At 37.5% G+C, this 11,653-nt stretch overlaps 2 long non-coding RNA genes across 2 annotated transcripts; both read right to left on the reverse strand.

Moving 5' to 3' along the window:
• Positions 292-1,115, reverse strand: LOC110265711. Its single transcript, XR_002351932.1, has 2 exons — positions 900-1,115; positions 292-796 (listed from the first exon to the last, which is right to left on the reverse strand). It is a non-coding gene; the product is annotated as an uncharacterized LOC110265711 (long non-coding RNA).
• Positions 1,535-9,093, reverse strand: LOC107612539. The gene is made up of 3 exons (XR_001613800.2): positions 8,496-9,093; positions 8,323-8,376; positions 1,535-1,734 (listed from the first exon to the last, which is right to left on the reverse strand). It is a non-coding gene; the product is annotated as an uncharacterized LOC107612539 (long non-coding RNA).

The following is an 11,653-nucleotide window of genomic DNA, read 5'->3' on the forward strand; positions in this document are numbered from 1 at the left end:
AACTTTATTTACTTTCTACCTACACATTTTATGTGTGACTTATTCTTTAGTTTTACTATGTCTATTACTGAAAAAGGAAAAAGATGAAGCTAGTTTGTGCGAAAGAAAAAATACCTACATGTTGGTTGGTTTTCATTTAATCCATACAATTTCAGCACATGGTGGGGTTCAACATGGTTGGGTCAACAAATTACAACGAAAAGTGGCAAAAGATCTTGGTAAATTAAATAGCCTTAGCACAGGAGTACATGTTACTTGCGTATCATTAGTTAAGTAAGCCATGCACAGGTGTGCTTACAATGTAAGAAAGACAGACTAACTTTAGAGACCACTGCTTGCATTCATTCATATTGACATAATCCATACAAAAGGTGAATGTGGATTGTGTGCTCCTGCTCACAAGCGGGACCACGCTTCTCCACAAAACACAACAGCATCAATCAAACTTATTCCTAACTATGCTAAGAAGTCATACAGATGAAAAGACACATGTGGCATCAGAGCCACTTCAAGTGTCTTGGACCCAAGGAGCCGAGGATAACACATACATGCTTAACAAAACAAAGGAAAAGAAACTTGACATAAGTTGTCATGGCATCCGAGAAAATAAAGATTTATGCCATGCAAAAAAGACAGTGACATAAGTTGGGAGGGCGCAAGCTAGGCAACAGTGCGAAGAAGTTCGCACCATGCCATTTCACTATTGACTTTGACTTCTAGCTTGTTCTGATTGGTTTCTGAATTGATAATGTTTGTTGCAGTCTTCATTCTGAATTTGTCTTCGTTAATCTGAACACTCAAAAAGGGAGTGTTGGTGTTAGGGTTGTTGGTGGAAGTTGATGGGTCAACATGTTAAATGTTATCAAGCTGATGAAAGTTAGAAAGATCATGAAATTTACCTTCTTCAGAAGTGGTGCAGGGTTGAAGTTGCCATCATGTTGTAGCCAATAGAGGCACCAAATTGGAGTATCATCATCTCTAAAAGTGAAAGAGAAAAGGTTTCAGAAGCAAATCTCTGGCTGTGGCCAGCAAAGTAAAGTGAAAATGATGTTAAAATTGCGGGCTTTTGGGGAAGAAAGTATTCGTACCTGTCTAGACGGTTTTAATTGTAGGTGGGTATTTTATGGCTCCCCAAGTAGTTAGATCAGGAGAGATCACATTGAAACTTGGCAAGTTCCTATCAAGTCTAAATATCTGGCCAAGCACGACAAGCTGGAAAAAGGAGACATACATATGAAAACCAAAATGACCATGTCAGCTACCAATAGTAATGGCATGCATTGCAGCAAAACATTTGTTTTCCAGGAATACAACAATAACTCACTATATTCCTCATATTTCGCTCTCTTATAGCCATTTCTCAGTAGTCCTGCAAATGTCAAGCGCTAATACCTTACATTTTTTAACATCAAGGACCATCATGTACCAGCTATGAGAAGGTTCTAACATCAGGACAAACACTTGTGTAGTATAAAGTGAAGTTACTTTACATAATCATCATAGCAGTAAAAAAATAGCCATTAACTTCTGCTTACATATCTCAAAATTATTGGTCCTTACATGCTCCAATTCATTTGTTTCTGGCATCCACCGGCCGAGATAAGTCTGAAGGATTGCCTCAACCTGCTTCAGGTGCAGGATGTGGTTCGCAAATGAGGAAGGCAAAAATCAGTCACGCACCGATTTGGTTCGATGTGCTCTGAGTGAGGCAAGCCACACAATGGTGTTCACTATCTGCTAAAACAAAAAATTAGTTACATTATGTGTGCGGAGCGTAAGGTAGTTATGACGGGACTCCGAATAAAGTGTATGATTCTTTAACATTCATGTAAACCCCGTAAAATTAGCAAATAATTAATCAATAAATTAATTTTTAATAAAAGGAATTAGAAATATAAATTTTATAGTAAAATAAGATAGAGCTAATTAAAACAAGAATTTTGACACTAATTTTAAAGAATCTAGCCCAAGATTGGACCAAACAGGCCAAACCGGTCGAACTGGACCCAAAATGGGCCCAAGGGCCAACCCACTTTTCCTTAACATAATGAGCTGAAGCTCATTTCTTCCCCAAACCAAGGAAACACGTTCCTAGAGGGAGAGCAAGGGAAGAAGAGCCCTAACCCTTGGTTTTGATTCTAACTCCCATAACTTTTCACTCCGAGCTTCGATCACCGCACCGTTTGCGGCCACGCGTCCGCAGTGACGAGCTCTACAAAGCTCAGTACATTGCAAGGTGAGGAAACTGCATTCTTAGCTTCTATTTTCTCTTCTCCAATTTGAAAATTTGGTAGTTTTGGGTGTTGAGATTCTTGGTTAATTTGATGTTTTAGGATCAAATTGACTTGAGGAATTAGTGAGTTTTAGCTTAATTGAGGCACATACCAGGTAAGGATCCTCAACCCTAGTAAATTCCTTAGTTAATTGTAATTTTGGTATTAAGTGTGTATGTATGGGTGCTATGATATGATATAGGTGTGTATATATGTGAAGTGGAGCTTATTTATGGAAAGTGAAGGCTAGGATTTGGTATTGGTTGCTGAATATTAGTGTTGGAGGCTCGTGAGTTTGCTTAATTGTGTTGTCTTGGGATATACGAGGAAAAGGGCCAACGTATGGTTTAGGTTTCTCATATTTAATATATAATGTCTTGTGAAAACTTAGGTTAGATGACCATAGGATAGGTTGGAATGATTAAGTATGTTGTATGTTGAGTATTTGTGATAATGATTGATTATATGGTTTGAGCACGTGTTGGAGATCATTGTTATGGTAGAAATAGGATGCTAAATGGTGATTGGATAATAATGATTTACTAGTTGATGATATTGAATTATGCAAGTAAGATAGATTGTTGATAATCTTGTTGATTAAAATGAGAAATTTAGGTGTGAAATTGTGTAATATTGAAGTATGATTGAATGTGGTATGATGTGGAAATTTTAGTGCTGTGTTGGTATGCTATGATATGTTGCTAGGCTGAATATATGTATAAGAGGTTGGATTTGAGTTTGGGTTTTAATGAAAATTGAGGTTTGAGAATTTTGTGTAAAAATAGATTTTTGGCTGAACTTCGGCAAGCCATAACTTGACTTTCGGACTCCCAAGTTGTTTCAAACCTATTTCACATAAAAATTGGATTCGTGAAGTTTATGCCATTCGAAGAACGGATGAAAAATGTTTTAAAACGAAAAAGTTATGCACGTCGAAAGTTTGGAGGGCAAAATTGAAAATTATACAGTATTCAGCATTTTAGCTGTTCTGCATAGCTTGCGTACGCGATCACTGCACGCAACGTGTAAGAACCTGATTTTTAGTAAACATATTTTTCTAGCTATTTTAAAATTTATTTTGCAAAATTTTGAACCCCGGCCCAATAAGAAATAGTGAGGCTGGCCCAATGGTAAAAAAACGAAAATTCAAGAAAAAAAGAGAAAAGAAAGAAAAAGAAAAAAAATTAAAAATTTTAAAAAAAAGGCCATTAATATGGTCAAAATTGACTTTATGAGGGTAATTAATTCCCCTAAGTCAATTTTGACTAGTAAATAATAAATATTAGCTTACCATTGGTTTATTTTCCTCACTAGAGACTTTTTGAGCCGGAAATTCACTTTTAGTGACGGTTTTGCGTGCGCCGAAAAAACCTCTTGTAATCGAAAACTTCGAAACTAGTGGTAAAAATAATTGTGTCCCAAGATTAATATTATCCATTCATTCATGATTTATTTCTTTAAGAATAAATCTTAGCCATTAATTATTTTACCACACAGTAAAAGTTACCCGAACCGAATTTCTAACTAGTATTCTACAAACGACTCCTAGAGACCCCAAATCTTCTTACTTGGCATTTAAGTAACTTGTATCTCCTTCTCAGCCTCTGCGCCAAGACTATCTCAGCTTTTCACCCCCACTCTGCTGTGTTTTTAACCCCGAGTAACTAACTGCGGTTAACTGTGGATAAGCTCGACACGCAAGCGCTGACCAAGCTTCCTCGTTTTCACGCCCCTTATTCATTGAATTCCAGCCCTTTACCACGAAACTTTTAGCTACTTTTACCATCATAAATTCATCAAGACTTTGATTTTTTTTATTTAAGGAAGCACTGGCTACAAAATTCACAAAACACTTTACACATTTTTACACTCTTTTGACCGAATTCTTGAGAGAGAAAGAGAGAAAACTCTTGGACCTATTCTCTGCGCCCCAGCCCCTATTTCAAATCTTCTTCCATTGTTCTTCATGTGTTCTTCAAGGACTCAAACCATACAAACATAAACTCTTGCCCGTTTTCGCTAATTCTTGCATTTATACCAAAATTTAGGCTAGGTAAACCTTTGTTCTTACTCTTTTCCTTTTCTACTTTTGAAAACAGTAGCCATGATGAATTCCTACTCTCCTTTGTGTATAGATAACTCCTCTTGAAGTACCCATAGAGCACGCCTAAGGAGTTAGAGAGATTCGAGCTCAAAGTGGTTGAATTTCGACGTTTTTGCGACACTTTTGGCCAAAAACGAAGTTGCACCATGATCAGCTGTGCTTCTGCCCTTGTGTGCACGTTTTGCAGTGTGTGAAAGGTTTAATAACTGAATTCATAAGAGGTAAGGGTTAGGATTAGTTAGAATATGTTTGTGCTTGTTTTTGGTATTCATATGAGCCACTTTGTGGTGATTTTGTGCTTGATTCTTAATTCTGGAAATTTAGTGATGCTTCTCTATTTTTGGACAGTTATTTAAGTAATATATGAAGCTTATTTGCCTCTATAAATTGTATGAAATCACTGAAATTATTTGGAGCACTTGGGGTTTAAGTTTCAAGCCTTATGAGTCACTAAAAGTGGATAAAAATAAAAAACTGCATTCCTAAAAATTCAGCCACTAAATGATCATGAAAGTCATGTGTATAAGGGATAAGAAAAGGATAGAAAATTGATTTTAATCCAAGGAACAAAGGTGTAAAAGTAAGAAAGGTGTTATGGTCATTTTGGGTAAAAAAAGGGTTAAAAATATAATTTAATAGAAATATAAGTAAAATTATGAACTTAGTGTTATCAAGGATAAATTAGTAATTATATAAATTAATTGGATTAAGATTATAATTACAATAAAGTGTTAGGTCTAAATAAAAGTTTTAGTAAAAGTTAGAAGTAAAACAGTAAAAAGGTAATAACTAGAATAAGTAAATAAATTAATAAAGGGTAAAATGATATTTTAGGTCCCTAAGGGTAGAATTGGCATTAATTAAAAATATTATAGATAATTTGGTCATAAAAAAATATTAGGATTAACCTGATAACATTTTGACGATAAATCAAGTTAAATGGTAAAACTAGAGAACTTAGGGGCATATTAGTAATTTTAGGCATAAAGTCAAATTAAAAATGATTAATTAACTCAATGAAGAAGAAAGGTCTATTAGAAAAAAAAAATTATGATGGTAAAATGGTGAATTAATAACACTAGTGGTAAAAGCGTCACTAAAAGTCTAAAGAAAACTAGGAAAAAAACGAAGTTATGTATAGAAAGGGTAAAATTGAAAAGATACAAAAATTCCATGAACAAAATGGTAAAATATGTGACAAGGGTGAGATATTTTAAGAAAGGACCGGTGCACAAATTTTATTTAAAAAGAAAGGCTGAGAAGTCCCTTAGAGATAAAGTTTATTGAGATGTGTCGCGAAAAAAGAACTGTAAACCAAAGGTGCTAGAGGTTGTTTGGAGGCAGGTATTTACCCATTGATTGCTAAAACTATGTTTCCCCTTTGTGCGTATATTATGGCATCAAACTTTGCAACGATTGCCTGTTGTCACAGACAGGTGGTATGCTTAACCACATCGACACGTATACACGGACGGACGCAATTGGGAAACCATATCTAGGACTAGTTCCTAGGTAACATCGGGTTGTGGGTAGTCAACCGACGCATAAGCTCAAGGCCAGCATAGGACCAGGCATGCATCATACTTGGTTGTTGCATTCTCTATGTTTGTGATTGCTTACTTGTACCTGTGATTGTATTTTGTCTCTGCTTCTTGTATTATGTGCTTGGTTACTATTCTGCTATATACTTGTGCTTGTACTTGTTTGTGTGATTTACCGACCTAACTGCGCGAAATTTTACACTTAGGCTGCGGAACCCTTTAGGTTTTCTTGTGTAGTACCCTGCTGGGAACCTTAGGTTCTCACCCCTTACTTCCTTATTTCGCAGATACAAACCGGCGAGATCTTCTTTGAGTTTCCAGCCTTGGGACTAATGAGCAGTAGTAGCATTACCGGAGGGTCAGAGCGACTTCTTTTACTTCCACACAGCACTTCTGTATTTCTTCAGCTACCAGGGATCGATGACCAGTAGTAGTTATAATAGTAGCAGTAGTAGTAGTAGTAGTCATCTTTGCCCTCGCTTTGTATAGACTTTTAGAGGGTTAGGTGCTTTTGCAAATATCTATAAAAAACAAGTTAGAATGGGTTCCAGATTAGAGTGATTCTTGTGAGTCGAGGTATGTTAGTATAAATATAGAGTCTGTAAATATTTTCATAAATAAGCAACGATGTAACCCGATGTGAATTATGATGTACTAAATGAGCCTTCGGGTATATATGTATGATATTGTTATATTTTATGTATTTTCTATGCTTCATATTATATTATCTATATAGCTATTATCTATTTCGTTATATCTATATATCTGACACGCAATCTCGATTAGCGCTACAGGCTCATATGTAAATTTTTAATATAAGGTCTAGAGTCTCTAAGGAAAGCCGTGAAGTAGCACCTGGCGGCTAGCATTGGTCATGACATGCTAGAAGCTGGGTCGTTACACGCGGCTTTCATCACTGGAGGTGGCGTCGCTGTGGCAGCAGGATGGTGAATGGTTGGATGCGGCGTTGTTGCCATAGACGGGGAGACGTGCGTGCGTACGCGAGCAAGGTGCTTGCGTATGCGAGCATGGAAAAACGTACACCCACGTGTACGCGTGACCCCTGTTTCAACAAATCTAGATTTTGTGTTTTAAAGCTAAATTTCGAACTTCTAAACCTCTATTTTTATTCTTTTAACCCTAGATCTTAATAGCATGCCTAGTAATGAGAAGGAGCTAGGAAGAGGTGGAGCTTGGGGGTGAAGTAAGATTTGAAATGATGAATTATGTATAAAATTGCAATGATTATGAATAAATGTAAAGAGTTAATAATGACAAAATTGAGAATGATTGAACATGATGATGATATGGATGTGTTGAATGTGGGGAAGGCGGTAGGGCGCTAATCCCTCGATTCTTTTCTCCCGCATTCCTTGTGATTGTGTTTTATAGGATGTGAGGAAGGTAGTAGGGTACTAATCTCCTGACGTATTCCCTCACATTCTTTCTCTCTCTTTCTTTAAGGTGGTAGGGCACTAATCCCCCAACCGGTATGGCACGGCCTCACTAGGGGAAGGTGGTAGGACACTAATCTCCCGATTTATTTTTCCCTAGTGTATGCCTCCAGGAGAATGTGGTAGGACACTAATCCCCCAATCTTATGCCTCCTGGAGATGCGCAGTCGAGAGACAGTATCCGGGTTAGCTACCGGGTGTGTCAGATTCGGGCAGTTAACTGACACGTAAGCTCACAGCCAGTGGGAAAGGCACACATCATATGCGTTTGTATGATTTTGTTTGATTATGCATTAATTGAGATTTCCTATGTGAATATAATATGCTAATTGTTATACTTGCTATTTGTATTACTTGTATTCTACTTGTGTTTGTCATGGTTTGCTTGTCTGTTTGTGCAATTTTATCGGAGTTGGAGGAACGGAGGAAAGGCGGAGAGATTGAGGGTTCTAGTTCGATTTTGATTAAGTTAGAACCTTAGAAACCCACCCGATTAGGGTTTCTGTTTTTGTACTTTAAGTTTTATAATCTAAGTATCGGCATTCTAGGATTGCCTTTGTCATTCCCAGGACCTTATATCTTATGTATGTGACACCTTTACCATGCTGAGAACTCCCGGTTCTCATTCTATATGGATATTTGTGGTTTTCAGATGCAGGTCAGGCGGTACCTCACTGAGGCATGCTGGAAGCTTCTCATAGCGGAGATCCTTGTCTTTGGGCCTTATTTTGGATATATGTATATATGTAGATACTTTTATCTCCACTACTTATGTATTTGATGTATTATCTTCCTCTTAGAGGCTATTTTGGAGAAATAGGTTATGTAACTCTGTATTTTAGGCTTATTTTGGGTTATAAGTTTTTATTTTTTTAGAAGTCGTAGTGCCTCACCACTTCTGTTTTACATGCTAGGTGTAAAGCTCTGTGTGGTAGGGTGTTACAACTCACATCTGTGTGAGGAATGTATCTAGGGCATAGAGACAAGAACATCCCTCGAGGCATCTATAATTCAAGGCACTTGTATAACATCTCTCTGACCAGTTAAGTACCAAACTTAACAACCGATGGAACACCCATTTTGTAACAAAGCATTGTCCATTTACAAAGTAACCAAAACTTACTCATAATCTTCTTTGGACTTGGGCTTTTTGAATCTATAGGCTGCCATGACAGTCTTGTCGTATGAGAGTGACATGCTGATCCTCGGCCGAAACTCCATCTCGTAGCCCTGCACATGAAGTTGGCATCATTACCCTCTAGTTAGATTTTAACATCATATATGAAACTGCATAAGTTGTTATATTTAGAAAATTAACTTGCCAGTGGAATTAGCATTGTTGGGGACTCTATGTTTCTTGTCAGTGCATTCTGCGCCCACAACCTGGGTATAGGCTTAAAAGCCCCAACTCCAAAAGTTGCATTTGCTATAGGGGATATCTGTGGTATATTGCACATCGCCGGCGATGGGATCCTGCATGCAATTTCACCTGCCCCCATCTTTGGGACCTTTGACGGCCTTGCCAAATAAGGTCCAAGCTGAATGGTTGCAAACTTGACTTGTGGTGTCCAAGTGGGAGAGAGTTGGAAGTTGTGTCATGACCTGTTATTACAAAGACACTTCAGCATGCAATTTGTAAATCATTCTCTGCATACCATTGCAATAACTTGGACAAAGGCACAACTACCATGTTCCCTTCTATGAGGGCAACAGCTGTTATGGTTGGGGCCTAGCTGACTCCCATTTTAGACATGCCAATGGACCAATAAAGAAGCCCTCCACTTGACAAAGATACAGTGGTGCTTTGGGTACGTGGCCAAGGAGTTAAAAGATACAGTGGTGCTTTGGGTACGTGGCCAAGGAGTTAAGAGAGATTCGTCGATGGTGACATCATCATCATGCCCAGGAGAATTCGGGATTATTACATCCATAGTGGTAAGAACCGGACCGGACCGGCCGGTTCGATTTTAGCTTTAGACCGAAGAAAGAAGCAAACCGCTTAAACCCGGGCGGTTCGTCACAAACTGGATGAAATCGATCAAAACTGACTAGTTCGATGCAATCCGTGAACCGGCCAGTTCTATGGTGCTCAAATATTCAAAAATGCATGCAATGGGTTTCGAACTTGCGTCTCCTTGCTAGGCAAGGATAAGGAATGCCACTAAGCTAATGTGTTCATTTGGAAGTTTATGTGCTAATTATTCTATATATTATATACATACACAACTAAATTATTTTTTATTTATTTAATTTAATTTTTGTTTTAAACTCATTTTTTTTAATTCTTTAGAATTTATAGAATTATTAAAATAAGTATCAAATATTTTAATATTTACATTTACATATTAAAATGTTAGTAAAGATATTTATTTTAAATTTTTTAGAGTATTGAGTTAGTAGGTCTTCGAAGATTTCGACTTAAGACTAATTAGTAGGGACATCTAAGCATCACCACTAAATTTCACATGAAAAATTAATGGAGGGACGTAATGTGTTCATCGTTTACTATCTTAAAGGACTAAATTGATATTTTATTTTTTTTTCAAGGGCTAATTAATTTGAAGTAAAAAATTTTAAGGATAGACCTAATTGTCACTTTATTCAATTTTTTTCTATTTTATATTTTTTATTTACGTACGATCGGTTTTATCGGTTCAACCAGTGACCTACCGATTGAACCAATAACCCACCAGTAACCTAACCGATTCGATCACCGGTTCGATTCTGACAACTATGATTACATCTAACAACCCACACACTTTGGAATCAAGCTGAACCTTACCCTTTTCGATTTCGCTAATCAGGTGGGTATAACATCCACGTTCGCCCCTGTGTCTGTTTTGGGAGGTGCATAGCCCGGTTGTGCTGCAAGCCTAAGCGATTCAGCTAGACCCACGTCCATGTTAGTCACATTGGTATTCCCGGCCGTAGTAGGAGACACGGTTGGCGTCCGCACCCCACTGTTGCATCCTTCCTTGGCGGTGAGCATTTGCTTCAGATCTCCAATGCTAACTAACTATGCTCCACCCGCTTAGCAATGTCAATTAACCTCCTATCACCTTCGAACATCTTGACTTCCACTCTCTGCAATTACTCACAATATAACAAGAACACACTCATTATGACATAAAAAAATTATTTTTCCATTAAATGCTGCAACAGCGCAAACATTTTTCATTGTGACTAGTGTTAGGTTTGTTCTTTCCAACGAGTCATTCGCCGACCACCGTCGTTACTTAGCCTTCAGAATTCCGCGATCATCTCCACCTACCGCTATCCGCCTTTACCTTTCTCATTCCATTGTTAACACCCCTTCCATCTCTGCAATTTCTTCTCAGCCTTAACCCTAGTGCTTTTTTCTCCGTCAATTCCAAGTCCCCATTTCAAAAGGTAATTTTTTCTTGCTGTGGTCTTCTATCGAGGACACTTTTTTTCTGGTATAGTAGTCTCAAAAAATAAATTGAGTCCATAAGAGGAAGGCTCTTCTTCGATGACTTCATCATGCATATAGCCCAAATAAAATGAAGCAAGTCCTCCGAAGAAACAGCCCATCATATACTATTCTAAACATTTTCAGTTGTGTTATACTTGCATATGGGTTGCATTGCATCGTACTGTGAAAGCCGCTAGTCCGCTACTGCTATTGGGTTTTTCCGATTTTTCTCTAACGAATTTGAGGTTCCTTTAGACATTTACATTTACACTACAAGACAAAAATCACACTTGCAACTTAAAGATACATGGCATAACATCGACCCCCAAAAAAAAAAATACATGGCATAACAAAGTGATAGTTAAAAATTAGCAACGTCCTTTGGCATAAGATTTGTGATGATGTCATGGAAAGCTAAATATGAAATCATCGCTATTCATTCCCACTTGTCATAAATCGGTTCCTAGCTACATGCATCCACTTGTCGCTATGCATGAAGGAGTGGCTTTGGCATGCTATTTTAAGCTTAGTGGGTTGTTGAAGTGAGGCCACTCACTCTTTTCAGTTTTGCGTGTTCACACTAATTAACCAGTCTACTCCCCGCAGAAGAAAATATAATTTTCAAGAAAACAATAATTTAGAGTGTGTTCGAGTAGCACTTTCAACAAATGTTATCCCACATCACCAAGAAAAAAAAAAAAGAACTGGATTACAAAGCAGAACCATAATTGTAATGATTATCTATTGCTTAGCTTGTCTCAACATCAACCACAGCGGCATATTTAATTGAATAATTGTAATGTGTTCTCATTATTCATTAGAAAGTATACAAAAACCCCATTAAATTA

The sequence above is a fragment of the Arachis ipaensis genome, chromosome B08 (assembly GCF_000816755.2).
Source record: "Arachis ipaensis cultivar K30076 chromosome B08, Araip1.1, whole genome shotgun sequence".
NCBI lineage: Eukaryota > Viridiplantae > Streptophyta > Magnoliopsida > Fabales > Fabaceae > Arachis > Arachis ipaensis.